The sequence below is a fragment of the Schistocerca cancellata genome, chromosome 1 (assembly GCF_023864275.1).
Source record: "Schistocerca cancellata isolate TAMUIC-IGC-003103 chromosome 1, iqSchCanc2.1, whole genome shotgun sequence".
Classification (NCBI taxonomy): domain Eukaryota; kingdom Metazoa; phylum Arthropoda; class Insecta; order Orthoptera; family Acrididae; genus Schistocerca; species Schistocerca cancellata.
In genome coordinates, this window is record NC_064626.1 from 1,048,054,946 (window position 1) to 1,048,072,255 (window position 17,310).

A 17,310-nucleotide genomic window follows, 5' to 3' on the forward strand; every position below is an offset into this window, starting at 1 on the left:
CATAGTTCAAAATTCACGCAGTACACACGTAAACAGACATCTCTAGGCAGGTGTGGAACTATCCACTTAGGTCGTAGTGCATAAAATTTTGATCTTCCAATATATGAAGTTGTGTAGTTGCACTTATAAATTGCAAAAGTTTCTTTAATACTGCGAGTCATGTACCACTTCACTTCCACAACTTTTTGACCTTCAACTGTTACAGTTATAGTGTCTTTTCTTTTCTTGGCATTCTGGCAAGAACAGTCCCATTTATCTTCCAGTTAAAATGACTACACTATTTGCACTTGAGCTGCTTCTACAGGATGACCATAATAGGGATCTGGTTTTCCAAAGACCCATTTTACAGACCCCACATTTCTTGATTTGTCTACCATGTACTTTGATACCGATGGAACATGGTTTAAAAATTGTATTCTTTGAAAATGTCTCTGGAATAATAATTAAAACTTGCACCTTTTCACTGTAGGATGCACAGTATTCAACAGCTGAATTGATATTTGTGAAAAATTCCTGCCAAGAGATGCAAGAGTGCTTTGCTTTATTTTCTTCTGAAAATGGAATTTCTACTTTGAATAGTGTGGTCAGTTTTGCTTTACTAATTTCTCTGCACTTTTTTGATGCATAGAGCTAATGACTTGACTTCACTGACTATGGTTTTTAACAGGACTGACACCTACCTCTGTAGTTGACTGATTCAGGGTATTTAATTCTTCCTCTATTGATGCAAAATCTTCATCATCTGCACCATGGGAGGCTTCACCTTGTTCACATACTATCATTGTTGTTATTCTGTCAAAACATTTAGAACTGAAAAGCTGTCATTGAAAACATCTTCACTTTGAAACAGTCTTCAAATGAGAACACTTATTCCCAACCTGAACAAAGTCTGTTTTTTTGTCTGTGTTATATATTGCTCTTTTAATGATATGCAAATTGTCAGCTCTCTTCACTCTCCTGTGGCCCCAATCAGTGGTCCCAGTCAGAAGACATTTCAAACAGTCCTTTCCACAAAACACATTGCTACTGTGTGAACTGGCAAATTCCTCATGAAAATGCATAACTCACTGGATGGTCTCAGATTTATTAGAAGCCTCTTCAGTGAACAAATTAGCACTGAACAAATACAAGACAGAAACCTGCAGTGAACAACGATAAAGAAACTGACAAGAAACTACAACAAAGTGTAGGGTATATCTGCAACAATGAAAGTGAAAAGCAATAAGTGCAACAAAGAAAGAGATAAGAAATAACTGCAACAAAGACAATAGAAATAAACATTGTAACAAAGAAATTAGCAACAAACAACTTCAGTGAAGACATACGTTACCCTTGAAAGTTAAAAAAATGATTTTTTAAAATAAAACCTGTTCAGCGTGGAAATGGAAGCTCTCCTTTATAGAGAATATAGTACTACATCATACTAATCAACAGAAAAAATTGAACTTTTTTGGATTGGCATTTTTGAAGAAAAAAAGATTTCTGGGAATTATAATAAAAATTCGAAAGGCGACACTAAAAGAACTTTGACAGTTATATCCAAACAGAGGATACTGTTGTAATCATAAAGCAATTATCTTTCAAATAAAAAAAAACTCTAACAAAATATCTAGAACTGTTACAGAAATACAGCATTTGAAAATTTTTTCTGAAATTCGCATCTTCAAAATGGTGTTCGCGGTGTTATCTTTGGTGGCCTCTATCTCGGGGCAAGAATTTTTTTGGAGAAAGCATGCGCGTTTCTTGCTTTCTCCTGAATTTTAACATGTGCTATATTCAATAACATCAGAGACTGTGAAGGTAACCCCCCTGCCTGAAGTGATACGAGTTATGCCTTGACGATATTGTCACGTGCAGGGACCAGCGTTTCGTGTTGTACGTGCTCGAAGCTCTGCCAAGAAATTCAAGTAGAGTTGTGTACTGGTCTGAAATAAGTGAGAGTGTAAAGAAAAGTGAAGCCTAAAGTTATCAGCACAGTGAAAATTTGCAGCCATTAATATGTAAACAAATATAGCATTGCTTAAACTTAGTTATGTCCAGATTTACGACTAACTTTGAGAAACATTTAACTGCAGAAGTTAACGGGCATTTTTGCTTAACACTGTAATACCATAGCTTTAGATGATGTTAAAAAACCTGCAAATTCCTAATGCCTCCCATAATTTCTGAAAACATGTTGATATGAACCATTTATGAAATGTTAGGTGTATCCAAGTTGTGTGTGACACCATGTATAAAATAAAAACAGAGATTCCATGACTTACCAAACAGGAAAGCACTGGTAGATAGGCACAATAAAAAACAACACACAAACACACACACAAAATTTCGAGCTTTCGCAATCCCCGGTTGCTTCGTCAGGAAAGAGGGAAGGAGAGGGAAAGATGAAAGGATGTGGTTTTTAAGGGAGAGGGTAAGGAGTCATTCCAATCCCGGGAGCGGAAAGACTTACCTTGGGGGAAAAAAGGACAGGTATACACTCGCGCGCGCACACACACACATATCCATCCACACATATACAGACACAAGCAGACATATTTAAAGAATATGAATGAATATGAATAAGAATGGTCTTTAAATATGTCTGCTTGTGTCTGTATATGTGTGGATGGATATGTGTGTGTGCGCGCGAGTGTATACCTGTCCTTTTTTCCCCCTAAGGTAAGTCTTTCCACTCCCGGGATTGGAATGACTCCTTACCCTCTCCCTTAAAACCCACATCCTTTCATCTTTCCCTCTCCTTCCCTCTTACCTGACGAAGACGAAGCAACCGGGGGTTGCGAAAGCTCGAAATTTTGTGTGTGTGTGTGTGTGTGTTTTTTTTTTTTTAATTGTGCCTATCTACTAGCGCTTTCCCGTTTGGTAAGTCATGGAATCTCTGTTTTTGATATATTTTTCCTATGTGAAATGTTTCTTTCTATTTTATTTATAACATGTATAAAATAAAATACATTAATTAAATTTTATTGTTGTTCAACTGCTAAAGCAGTAGATTGTCAAGTTACAAATGTACACACACAAAAAAGTTTTGCATCATCCTGTTTCCCAGAGCTCCTGAAGATAGAAGTTGACAGTGGATATTGTATCACCGACATAGTCCCTTCGACTGTTCATAAACGTCACTGAACCCGCCCAAAGATGTAAACAACCATACATGAGCAGTGCATATTAGAGGGAGGGGGTCTGACAGCCATTCAGTTCCAGTCGTTCCACTAGGAAGGAGGTACACAGCTCAAGTTGTCTGTAGTTCAACCATGCCTAGGTGGTCAATACCGCAGTTCTATCGCGTTCACATTGCTACTTTGTGCCAGGAGGGCTCTCAACAAGGGAAGTGTCCAGGCGTCTCAGAGTGATCCAAAGTGATGTTTTTTGGACATGGAGGAGATACAGAGAGACAGGAACTGTCGATGACATGCCTCGCTCAGGCCGCCTAAGGGCTACTACTGCAGTGGCTTGGAGGAACCATGACAGCAATGCCACCACGTTGAATAATGCTTTTCGTGCAGCCACAGGACGTCGTGTTATGACTTAAACTGTGAGCAGTTGGCCGCATGATGCGCAACTTCAATCCCGACGTCCATGGTGAGAACCATCTTTGCAACCACGACGCTGTGCTGCGTGGTACAGATGGGCCCAACAACATGCCTAATGGACCGCTCAGTACTGGCATCACGTTCTCTTCACTGACAAGTGTCACATATGCCTTCAACCAGACAATTGTTTGAGACATATTTGGAGGCAACCTGGTCAGGTTGAACACATTCCACTGTCCATTGAGTGCAGCAAGATGGAAGTTCCCTGCTGTTTTGGGGTGGCATTATGTGGGGCCTACATACACCGCTGGTGGTCATGGAAGGCGCCGTAATGGCTGTACGATACGTGAATGCCTTCCGCCGACCGATAGTGCAACCATATCGGCAGCATATTGGCGAGGCATTTGTCTTCATGGATGACAATTCGCGCCCCCATCGTGCACATCTTGTGAATGACTTCCTTCAGGATAATGACATCGTTCGACGAGAGTGTAGAGTGGCCAGCATGTTCTCCAGACATGAACCCTATCGAACATGCCTGGGATAGATTGAAAAGGGCTGTTTATGGACTATGTGACACACCAACCACTCTGAGGGATCTACACCAAATCATCGTTGAGGAGTGGGACAATCTGGACCAACAGTGCCTTGATAAACTTGTCGATAGTATGACACGACGAATACAGACATGCATCAGTGCAAGCGGACGTGCTACTAGGTATTAAAGGTACCAGTGTGCACAGCAGTCTGGACCACCACCTCTGAAGGTCTCGCTGTATGGTGGTACAAAATGCAGTATTTGGTTTTCATGAGTAATAAAATGGGCAGAAATGATTTTTATGTTGATCTCTATTCCAATTTTCTGTACAGGTTCCAGAATTCTCGGAACCAAGATGATGCAAAACTTTTTTTGATGTGTGCATATAAATATACATTACATACACAAAGAAGATTAGTTCATAAAAGCTAAAACTTTAATGAGTTAATTTTCAATAAAGTACAATATTTAAGCTGAAACAATTTGACCAAGATGTCTTACATTAACAACACTAAAGAAATCATGGTACACTTACCAGACAATAACTACTAGGCTATCACATTTTCACATTCATAAATTCTTTAACCGAGTAAAAAGAATTAAGGGATAACCAACAGTACAATCTGTCATTAAACAAGTTGAATGGAGCTTCTGTTCATTCTAGAGCCAGTTATGCTGTTACAGGCTAGTGTGGTGGTAGAATGTAGCAAAAGGTAAAGCCGAAGTTTCAAATTTCACATTTAAGAAATCTTTCACACAGGAGCAACATGCATTACACCACTTCAAAAAAATCTCCAACCTGTTCACCTCCTACTCTCACCTTGAATTACAACTATCCACCCCCTCTGGAGAGACTCCAAACCTCCCTCACCTCCCTTCATAGCCGACAAACCCTTCCTTGCAAGCCTACTACATTTACCACACCCTCAGAAACTCCTTCCTACCACCATACAGAATCCAGAACCTAAACAGACTCGAAACACGGCCATGAACCTTTCTTCCAAAAGCCGTAGTCCCACAGAAGTATCAGTCACTTCCAAAAGTCTTATTTTTTGCTCCACTCCCAAGTTTAATCATGCTTGACTTGTTGACAACCTTCTCCTGGTCCGTGGAGTGGAAACACTTTTTCTCCACCAACCTTACCAATAAGACTCATTCCAAAACCAATATTTAACCCTTGCTCCATTGATGTCCAGTTGCAGCTTGAGCTTTGCATTCCCTGCTGCTGGTATGGGCACCAGCAATATAGCTTGCAGCACACTAATAGTCAATGTTGTTGTGGCCAAGGCAGATACTTGCTAGGTGCTCCAGTTCGAAGCATGCAAAACGGGTGATGTCATGTAAATGACAGTGACTTTTTTGATGCCATGTGTCACAATCTGAATACAATTTTATGGCAAAAACTTTTTGGTACCTTTTGATGATGGTGAGGAGGAAATTGGGCATGAGGCTCTGCTCGCTTTGGGATATGCTGAGGGTAAACAAAGCGCTTCTGTTTCTGTGCGTCCAGTGACAAAGAGGGCCGTGGTCCCCTAATTACTGTACTAACTGCTGAATCTTGTGTAGCTGGACTACCGAACAAACGGATACTTGGAAAATCGGATGATGAGGTTGATTGGAAGTCGTAAGTTGATCGTAGAGCACAGTGGTGACTAATACCACTAACAATGTTGATACCAGAGGAATCATGTAAGATAGCTTATGCTGATGCAATATTTCACACAGGGTTGCATCCTACGACTAAAGCCTTCGCACCAACTTCTCTGACAGCATCGAGATGTATAATACTATCGCAGATTAACGATTCTGCATGCAATGCAGCGCACTGTTTAAAGGTAAAAGCATACTTGTGTGCCATGCCTTGCAAGTGAGCAGCTCATGCTGTGTAGGATTGCTTACATCGCTTAAGACTTTGATTAAACTGTAACCTAGCTGCGGTGGCGCAAACGACAAACCTCAGAGAAACTCTTAACTACTAGGATTTGAGAGTGGGTGTAGTTTCTGCACCACTTTGTGAAATTTATTATTAAAAGACCGTAAGAGTATACACTTATGTTCAGGCTCAGTTATTTGACTTGCCTTGCAGTGAAGAATAAAGTGAGGTACATAGACCTCCCGAGTCTCATTTGCCTCATTTAAGCAAGCATATGGTAGAGGGGGAGGTGAGGAAACTGCAGCTGCTTACTATTGTGGTTTTGCAGCAGTTGTAACAGGAATATCTGCTGTTGCTGGGTAAATTGCCCCTGTTTTAATTACTGTTACAGTCATTGTTGCTTTTGCAGCTGAAGCTGCTGCTGCCACAACTTTAGAAACTCAAATCCATGCTTCATTGGAATAATTGCACATTTAGAAGAAAAGGGGGCTATACATTCGTCATATGTGGATGAGTTGAAAATTTGGTTCTGATGGGAGGCATGCTAGGGTAGTGGATGACCATTGTGTCTGGATGGCCTAGCGGTCAAAGCAACTGCTGGTAAGCAGGAGACCGGGTTTGAATTCTAGTCCAAAACAAATTTTCGACTTTTCCCATTGATTTACATCAATGCCCACTTGCAGCCAATGTCTGTAATTCATTTGTGTATGGAAAGTTCTTATCGCCACCTTTCTGTTTTACTCTACATAGGTAGAACACAGTTTATGACCACTCACATTGGTGGTAATGCAGAGACCAGTGGAACCAAAAGGCCATTCCTTAGGTCTATGACAGCATCTTTAGTGCATTCAGCAGTTCATGGGGCTGTCAAAATCACAAATGTAATGTAGGAAGATCAGAATTACTGTTCAGAGGTGCGTAACTAAAGGCTTTAAAGACGGTCAAGTGTCAGGCCATGGTGTTTACAGCGAGTCTCTCATCAGTGGATGGCTCCATGTGATATGCTTGCTACAGGGGCAGTGCCTTACCCGGAAGCAAGCTGTGGCTGGAGTATGTAGCCCAAATATCTCTGACCTGTTCTCCATATCGACACTCGGGCTGGGCAAAGAATCCAAATCATTCAGATATTGAATTAGGTTGAAGCAATAAAGGCTCCAGATGATTTCATCTGTGTGGTGTTGCTCATGACTCAGCAAATGTGGGCCCTGAATTGTTTCATTGTGGCCGTTCATAGCCGTCTCACATTAAACAAGCTTTAAGCAGTGAAATATGAATGCTCAGATATGCTATAGAGCTATATGCTACGTCACACCATGCCTTGTTGCCACTGCAACTCTTCCATTCACCCCTCTTCAGCTGTAGTTTTTAGCACCTCTGCCCTAATATTTGCAAAACCTTCTGTCTCTTCATTTTATTGTGTTTTCCATTTGGTATTGTGTCTCATTGACCCATTGCTTTACAAAAGACCTAATCAAGTTTGAATACTGTATGGTCGTTTGGATGTGACTGTAAGGGATTGTTCTGCTGCCAGATTCTGATACATATGAGCTTCCAGCTACAGAACCGTATTACTAGATGACTGAATGGCAGGATACACATTGCAGTTGCTTCTCAGTTGGTATCATCTACATCACATCATCTCTGCTGAGTGAAGCATCACAGTGGTCAAAAACACTGGACTCACATTTACAAGGAGCGGATGTCAAATTCCTACCCAGACAGCAAATTTTGGTATTCCTATGTTTTCCATAAACTAAGGACAACGACAGGAAAGGATGCAGCTAATACTGGGCCATGTTTTTATCTATAGATGTTACTAAATAAACATCCCCACCACTTTTTTCTGTATGTATGTGAATATTCACCTCAAGAAACTACTGTAGGGGTTTTTATACTGTTTTAATAGGTAAACTGGTTCACCAGAAATGTTTGTGTATATAGTTTATTAATGTTTTATGCAAATTGACTGAACTAAAATGATTTAAAATCCCCTGCCACAGCCGAAACGTGCGATCCATTTCAAAAGAAATACCCGTGCCACCGGTAATGGAACCTCGTCCGCCCATCTGATGAAGCGGTCCACTGCAGTGAGGAGGTAATGGTATCCTTCCGATGGCAATAGAGGTCCCACGATGTCCAGGTACACATGTGTGAAACATTGCGTCATACGTGCTTTGTGCATGTGTCGTCCAATCTTGACCCTCTGACAGTCTAAGCATGTTTTTGCCCAACTACGGCGGTCCTTCTTTATGTTGTTGTTGTTGTGGTCTTCAGTCCTGAGACTGGTTTGATGCAGCTCTCCATGCTACTCTATTCTGTGCAAGCTTCTTCATCTCCCAGTACCTACTGCGGCCTACATCCTTCTGAATCTGCGTAGTGTATTCATCTCTTGGTCTCCCTCTACGATTTTTACCCTCCACACTGCCCTCCAATACTAAACTGGTGATCCCTCGATGTCTCAGAACATGTCCTACCAACCGATCCCTTCTTCTAATCAAGTTGTGCCACAAGCTCCTCTTCTCCCCAATTCTATTCAATACCTCCTCATTAGTTATGTGATCTACCCATCTAATCATCATCATTCTTCTGTAACACCACATTTCGAAAGCTTCAATTCTCTTCTGTCTAAACTATTTATCGTCCATGTTTCACTTCCATACATGGCTACACTCCATACAAATACTTTAAGAAGAGACTTCCTGACATTTAAATCTATACTCGATGTTAACAAATTTTTCTTCTTCAGAAACGCTTTCCGTGCCATTGCCAGTCTACATTTTATATCCTCTCTACTTCGACCATCATCAATTATTTTGCTCCCCAAATAGCAAAACTCCTTTACTACTTTAAGTGTCTCATTTCCTAATCTAATTCCCTCAGCATCACCCGACTTAGTTCGACTACATTCCATTATCCTCGTTTTGCTTTTGTTGATGTTCATCTTATATCCTCCTTTCAAGACACTGTCCATTCCATTCAACTGTTCTTCCAAGTCCTTTGCTGTCTCTGACAGAATTACAATGTCATCGGCGAACCTCAAAGTTTTTATTTCTTCTCCATGGATTTTAATACCTACTCCGAACTTTTCTTTTGTTTCCTTTATTGCTTGCTCAATATACAGATTGAATAACATCGGGGATAGGCTACAACCCTGTCTCACTCCTTTCCCAACCACTGCTTCCCTTTCATACCCCTCAACTCATAACTGCCATCTGGTTTCTGTACAAATAGTAAATAGCCTTTCGCTCCCTGTATTTTACCCGTGCCACCTTCAGAATTGAAAGAGATTATTCCAAACAACATTTTCAAAAGCTTTGTCTAAGTCTACAAATGTTAGAAACATAGGTTTGCCTTTCCTTAATCTATCTTCTAAGATAAGTCGTAGGGTCAGTATTGCCTCACGTGTTCCAACATTTCTACGAAATCCAAACTGATCTTCCCCGAGGTCGGCTTCTACCAGTTTTTCCATTCGTTTGTAAAGTATTCGCGTTAGTATTTTACAGTTGTGACTTATTAAACTGATAGTTCGGTAATTTTCACATCTGTCAACACCTTCTTTCTTTGGGATTGGTATTATTATATTCTTCTTGAAGTCTGACGATATTTCGCCTGTCTCATACATCTTGCTCACCAGACAGTAGAGTTTTGTCAGGACTGGCTCTCCCAAGGCTGTCAGTAGTTCTAATGGAATGTTGTCTACTCCAGGGGCCTTGTTTCGACTCGGGTCTTTCAGTGCTCTGTCAAACTCTTCATGCAGTATCATATCTCCCATTTCATCTTCATCTACATCCTCTTCCATTTCCATAATATTGTCCTCAAGTACATCACCCTTGTATAGACCCTCTATATACTCCTTCCACCTTTCTGCTTTCCCTTCTTTGCTTAGAACTAGGTTCCCATCTGAGCTCTTGATATTCATACAAGTAGTTCTCTTTTCTCCAAAGGTCTCTTTAATTTTCCTGTAGACAGTATCTATCTTACCCCCTAGTGAGATACCGGTACGCCTCTACATCCTTACATTTGTCCTCTAGCCATCCCTGCTTAGCCATTTTGCACTTCCTGTCAATCTCATTTTTGAGAGGTTTGTATTCCTTTTTGCCTGATTCATTTACTGCATTTTTATATTTTGTCTTTCATCAATTAAATTCAATATTTCTTTTGTTACCCAAGGGTTTCTACTAGCCCTCGTCTCTTTACCTATTTGACCCTCTGCTGCCTTCACTATTTCATCCCTCAAAGCTACCCATTCTTCTTCTACTGCATTTCTTCCCCCCATTCCTGTGAATTGTTCCCTTGTTGTCTCCCTGAAACTCTGTACAACCTCTGGTTCTTTCAGTTTATCCAGATCCCATCTACTTAAATTCCCAACTTTTTGCAGTTTCTTCAGTTTTAATCTACAGTTCATAACCAATAGATTGTGGTCAGAGTCCACATCTGCACCTCGAAATGTCTTACAATTTAAAACCTGGTTCCTAAATCTCTGTCTTACCATTATATAATCTATCTGATACCTTTTAGTATCTCCAGGGTTCTTCCATGTATACTACCTTCTTTCATGATTCTTGAACCAAGTGTTAGCTATGATTAAGTTATGCTCTGCACAAAATTCTACCAGGCGGTTTCCTCTACTTTTTTATTCATTATTAAACCTACTCCTGCATTACCCCTTTTTGATTTTGTATTTATAACCCTGTATTCACCTGTCCAAAAGTCTTGTTCCTCCTGCCACCGAACTTCACTAATTCCCACTATATCTAACTTTATCCTATCCATTTCCCATTTTAAATTTTCTAACCTACCTGCCCGATTAAGGGATCTGACATTCCACGCTCCGATCCGTAGAACGCCAGTTTTCTTTCTCCTGATAACGACGTCCTGTTGAGTAGTCCCCGCTCGGATATCTTAATGGGGGACTATTTTACCTCCAGAATATTTTACCCAAGAGGACGCCTTCATCATTTAATCATACAGTAAAGCTGCATGCCCTCGGGAAAAATTACGGCCGTAGTTTCCCCTTGCTTTCAGCCGTTCGCAGTACCAGAACAGCAAGGCCGTTTTGGTTAGTGTTACAGGGCCAGATCAGTCAATCATCCAGACTGTTGCCCCTGCAACTATTGAAAAGGTTGCTGCCCCTCTTCAGGAACCACACGTTTGTCTGGCCTCTCAACAGATACCCCTCCATTGTGGTTGCACCTATGGTACAGCTATCTGTATCGTTGAGGCACGCAAGCCTCCCCACTAACGGGAAGGCCCATGGTTCATGTTGGGCCACACAAATCTGTCCGTCATCAGTTTGACGCTGGTTTTTATTCCTGGATGAGCCAGCTCATGGACGCTGCCAATAATTGCCATCGCATTTTCGTAGGTACGAAAGGTCTTGGTTTTCCCTGTGATACATCGCCCGAAACTCTCAGACGTTCACCAGCAGGTTGTCTTTGCTGCAGACATAACCCAGATGTGTTGTCGCAACAGAATTCGACGAGTTATTGGTCTGTATCTTGCGCAGCAGCTAGCTCCTTGTAGTCAGTATCCCGAGAGATTGAATCCAACTGAGACAGGAAATCTGCCATGACGTGCTCAGATCCTTTTATATGCTGCAGGTCAGTCATGAATTGAGCGATGAATTCAAGTTGTGTAAATTGTCGTGGTGAGCAGGCATCCTTGTTCCTACTGAAGGCGAAAGTAATCGGCTTGTGGTCTGTGAAAACTGTGAATGGCCTGGCTTCCAATTGTGGCCGGAAATGTCTGACAGCTTCATAAATTGCCAGCAATTCCTTATTGTAAGCACTCCATAGCACTTGTGACGACGTAAGCTTACGGGAGAAGAAGCTCGGGGGCTTGCAGTGGCCTTCGACATGCTGGGGTAGAGCTGTGTCGGAGTCACTACTTTGGTCACTACAGCTTATCTCTGTCCGCTGAAGAAATACAATGTAGTAGTCAAGCAATAACTTTTTATTAACTAAAGCTTGAACACAAATCAACTGCACAACATGAGTCAATACAAAGAATACTTACAAAAATCAAAGAGTAAAACAGATTGTCCGTTATTACTGCTATGCCACTCAAGTCTGTGCAAAGCCAGGGCAGGTAGATAGTTTCATTTAAGAAGGTACTCTACTTCAAATGACCTCTTCAGCAAGAGGTGTTAAATCTCATTTTGTTGCCTTCACTTCTCTCTCTCATCTCCTGCATAGAATGAGTGTTATATCCTTGACTGTAGTTATTTCCAGTGATCCAACATCTCTGACTGACGTGGGGCTGCAGATAGACAGTGACATAATGGTTGAAAACAAATCACCTTTTGGAAAGAAATTGTTATTTAGCTTCTTGTACTGTGGTGGGCACTTAAAAGTTTAGTACCATTCAACACATACAAGGGATAATCATAAAGCTTTAATTACATCCTTACAAAAATCTCAAGTTATGTAATGTACGAGGGCAGTTCAATAAGTAATGCAACACATTTTTTTTCTGAAACAGGGGTTGTTTTATTCAGCATTGAAATACACCAGGTCATTCCCCAATCTTTTAGCTACACAACACTATTTTTCAACGTAATCTCCATTCAATGCTACGGCCTTACGCCACCTTGAAATGAGGGCCTGTATGCCTGCACGGTACCATTCCACTGGTCAATGTCGGAGCCAACGTCGTACTGCATCTATAACTTCTTCATCATCCGCGTAGTGGCTCCCATGGATTGCGTCCTTCATTGGGCCAAACATATGGAAATCCGACGCTGCGAGATCGGGGCTGTAGGGTGCATGAGGAAGAACAGTCCACTGAAGTTTTGTGAGCTCCTCTCGGGCGCGAAGACTTGTGTGAGGTCTTGCATTGTCATGAAGAAGGAGAAGTTCGTTCAGATTTTTGTGCCTAGGAACACGCTGAAGTCGTTTCTTCAATTTCTGAAGAGTAGCACAATACACTTCAGAGTTGATCGTTTGACCATGGGGAAGGACATCAACAGAATAACCCCTTCAACGTCCCAGAAGACTGTAACCATGACTTTATCGGCTGAGGGTATGGCTTTAAACTTTTTCTTGGTAGGGGAGTGGGTGTGGCGCCACTCCATTGATTGCCGTTTTATTTCAGGTTCGAAGTGATGAACCCATGTTTCATCGCCTGTAACAATCTTTGACAAGAAATTGTCACCCTCAGCCACATGACGAGCAAGCAATTCCGCACAGATGGTTCTCCTTTGCTCTTTATGGTGTTCGGTTAGACAACGAGGGACCCAGCGGGAACAAACCTTTGAATATCCCAACTGGTGAACAATTGTGACAGCACTACCAACAGAGATGTCAAGTTGAGCACTGAGTTGTTTGATGGTGATCGGTCGATCATCTCGAATGAGTGTGTTCGCACGCTCTGCCATTGCAGGAGTCACAGCTGTGCATGGCCGGCCCGCACGCAGGAGATCAGTCAGTCTTGCTTGACCTTGCGGCGATGATGACACACGCTTTGCCCAATGACTCACCGTGCTTTTGTCCACTGCCAGATCACCGTAGACATTCTGCAAGCGCCTATGAATATCTGAGATGCCCTGGTTTTCCGCCAAAAGAAACTCGATCACTGCCCGTTGTTTGCAACGCACATCCATTACAGACACCATTTTAACAGCTCCGTACAGTGCTGCCACCTGTCGGAAGTCAATGAAACTATACGAGACGAAGTGGGAATGTTTGAAAATATTCCACAAGAAATTTCCGGTTTTTTCAACCAAAATTGGCCGAGAAAAAAAATGTGTTGCATTACTTATTGAACTGCCCTCGTAGTTATTTGTCTGTAGTTTTGGTACACATTGAAATCACTGTGCCCCAGTTCTGCAGTACACTGGTAGAGGAGCAAAACCGAATGGGTCAGGCAACTGATAAACTGGAGATGGGCTGTGGTGCTATGTTTTGCCTCCTCTAGTGTGTGCTGCACTACCTTAGCATGGGAATTTCAGTGTGTACCAGGATGGAAAAAATGTACCTGCAGACAAACAAAATATTAAATTTGATGAGACTTTATTTTATGACTTCCCCTTGTAGAAGCAGACTTTTGATTGTGTCATATTAGCCTTGCATCGTGTACTGTGGTGGAGTATAGTAACATTTTTAATCCTACCTGCTAGGCATAGATAAGTGTGTAGAAGACATTATACTGATGCAAATTCTACCCACCTCATGTATTCCTTTCATCTGATAGTCTCGTAGAATAAATGATTGTGCCCATGTTGCTACAATTAAAAAATTCTCAAGTTTACTGTATGCAGAACTTTTTCTTGGGCTATTGTAGTCACATGATAAGTTTGATCACAGGTAGACTTCACTTGCACAAAGACTGGTTCCTTTATCTTTAGTAGCATGCTTCAATATGAGGAGAACAGCCTCAGTGAAAATCTTTTTTCCGAAATGGTATCGGAATATTGAGATGAATTCTGTGATTATCTTGACCTGTCTGTCTTGTATATTTGTCTTTAGGTGTTGCACAAAGTGTCATTTTTTTTAAAATATTTTTATGTTTTTGCTGCAGCAATAATATTATGGTAGCCCTTGTCTTGTGAGTATTATTGTATTCCCCAGTACTATTAATTAAGGATGTTACTGTTTGCTTGAACAGCAGGAGCCAGTCCAACCATAAAGAAAAACTGACTAACAAAAAGCCCAGAGAGTTGTTAAATCACTGACTGTACCTTTTGTATAATTTCTCCTAAATATGTCATGAGAAGTGTGTACCTCCATAGTATCTAACCAGAGAATTTTTTTTTCACTTGAAGCATGTTATGTGGAAAATCTGATTTAAATTATGATAAATTGAAGCAGTTGTGATTCTCGAAACAGATCAATCCTTCAAAGTTGAATTATAGCTCCGAAATGTGTTGAACTAAAATAGAAAATTGAAATATTGATATTGGAGACTGATTTGAGGGAATACCTGGAAACAAAGTAATTGTTAATTGGGAATGAACTACTTCTTGTTTATGTTATCCTGACAGTCAGATGCAAAACATAGACAAGTGATGAGATAGTGGAAGCACAGACAGAACAAGTTGCACTTCTTTCACACATTACTGGGCCTACACATATGCTTACTGCTTTGTCACAGCATAACACGACTGCAACTTCATAATGGCTGTTGTAGACATATGTAGTGGATTTTGAGATTGCCAATATTGACTGTCACAAAACACATATAGCCTGTAGTGTAACATCTTCAGCCAGTCCAGAAATAGGGAGCCCTTGGTCAAGTTGCTGTTTACAAAAAGTATGTGTAACTATATTTGCAGATCTATGAAGGATCTATTGAAAATGCACCAAGACACTTGTTTACATATTAGGAAGGCTAAAATGTTGCAACACGATGTATATTTTCATATAATAGAATGGACTAACAAGAATAAAAGAAGTGCAGGATGAAGAATTAGAGAATCGTTCTGACGTATTTTGTAGTACATCATAATCACTGCGGAAAATCGTAACACGGTCCCTGACTTCAGCCGTCGCACGGACGCCAAAATGGAAAATATTGAAATAAACGATATCGGAATTGAAAAACAACTGCTATCACTTAGTAGCGGAAAAGCATCCGGACCAGACGAGATACCCGTAAGATTCTACAGTGATTATGCTAAAGAACTTGCCCCCTTTCTATCAGCAGTTTATCGTAGATCGCTGGAAGAACGTAAAGTACCTAGCGACTGGAAGAAAGCGCAGGTCGTTCCCATTTTCAAGAAGGGTCATAAATCAGATGCGAATAATTATAGGCCTATTTCGCTTACGTCAATCTGTTGTAGAATAATGGAACATGTTTTGTGTTCTCGTATTATGACGTTCTTAGATAATACAAATCTCCTTCATCATAACCAACATGGATTCCGCAAACAGAGATCATGTGAAACTCAGCTCGCCCTATTTGCCCAAGAAATTCACAGTGCCGTAGACACTGGCGAGCAGATTGATGCCGTATTCCTGGACTTCAGGAAGGCATTTGATACGGTTCCGCACTTACGTTTAGTGAAAAAAATACGAGCTTACGGAATATCGGACCAGGTTTGTGATTGGATTCAGGATTTCCTAGAAGAAAGAACACAACATGTCATTCTTAACGGTTCAAAATCTGCAGATGTAGAGGTAATTTCGGGAGTACCGCAAGGAAGCGTGATAGGACCTTTATTGTTTACAATATACATAAATGACTTAGTTGACAACATCGGTAGCTCCGTGAGGCTATTTGCAGATGACACGGTTGTCTACAAGAAAGTAGCAACATCAGAAGACTCGTACGTACTCCAGGAAGACCTGCAGAGGATTAATGCATGGTGCGACAGCTGGCAGCTTTCCCTAAACGTAGATAAATGTAATATAATGCGCATACATAGGGGCAGAAATCCATTCCAGTACGATTATGCCATAGGTGGTAAATCATTGGAAGCGGTAACGACCGTAAAATACTTAGGAGTTACTATCCGGAGCGATCTGAAGTGGAATGATCACATAAAACAAATAGTGGGAAAAGCAGGCGCCAGGTTGAGATTCATAGGAAGAATTCTAAGAAAATGTGACTCATCAACGAAAGAAGTAGCTTACAAAACGCTTGTTCGTCCGATTCTTGAGTATTGCTCATCAGTATGGGACCCTTACCAGGTTGGATTAATAGAAGAGATAGACATGATCCAGCGAAAAGCAGCGCGATTCGTCATGGGGACATTTAGTCAGCGCGAGAGCGTTACGGAGATGCTGAACAAGCTCCAGTGGCGGACACTTCAAGAAAGGCGTTACGCAATACGGAGAGGTTTATTATCGAAATTACGAGAGAGCACATTCCAGGAAGAGATGGGCAACATATTACTACCGCCCACATATATCTCGCGTAATGATCACAACGAAAAGATCCGAGAAATTAGAGCAAATACGGAGACTTACAAGCAGTCGTTCTTCCCACGCACAATTCGTGAATGGAACAGGGAAGGGGGGATCAGATAGTGGTACAATAAGTACCCTCCGCCACACACCGTAAGGTGGCTCGTGGAGTATAGATGTAGATGTAGATGTAGATTATTTATTCCTGCTGCATAGTTTTGATATTCTATGCCTTTCACTTTCATATAAATTGTCTGGAGAAAATATTCTGCCTCTCTATTAACTTCTGTTAAACCTGAAGACTTACAGGAAAAGGCACAAACTTAAGTAAATGAAATAGCTCCAGTAAGTCGTAGAACTGCTTAAACCAATATCCAAACATCTGTTTGTGTAGTGTTACTGCTAAAATTTAAATGGCAGAAAGATATTTTTATTTGATATAATAACAATTTAATGAGTATCAGATTTTTTTTACTTTATTTGTACTGAGTAACATTGCTTCTAGCCGAATTTCATGATTCG

The 17,310-nt window shown here is 41.0% G+C and overlaps 1 protein-coding gene across 1 annotated transcript in view; it reads left to right on the plus strand.

Moving 5' to 3' along the window:
- LOC126090361 (traB domain-containing protein) overlaps positions 1–17,310 on the plus strand; it is a 125,244-nt gene that overhangs the window by 24,969 nt on the left and 82,965 nt on the right. The gene's annotated exons all lie outside the window — the stretch shown is intronic.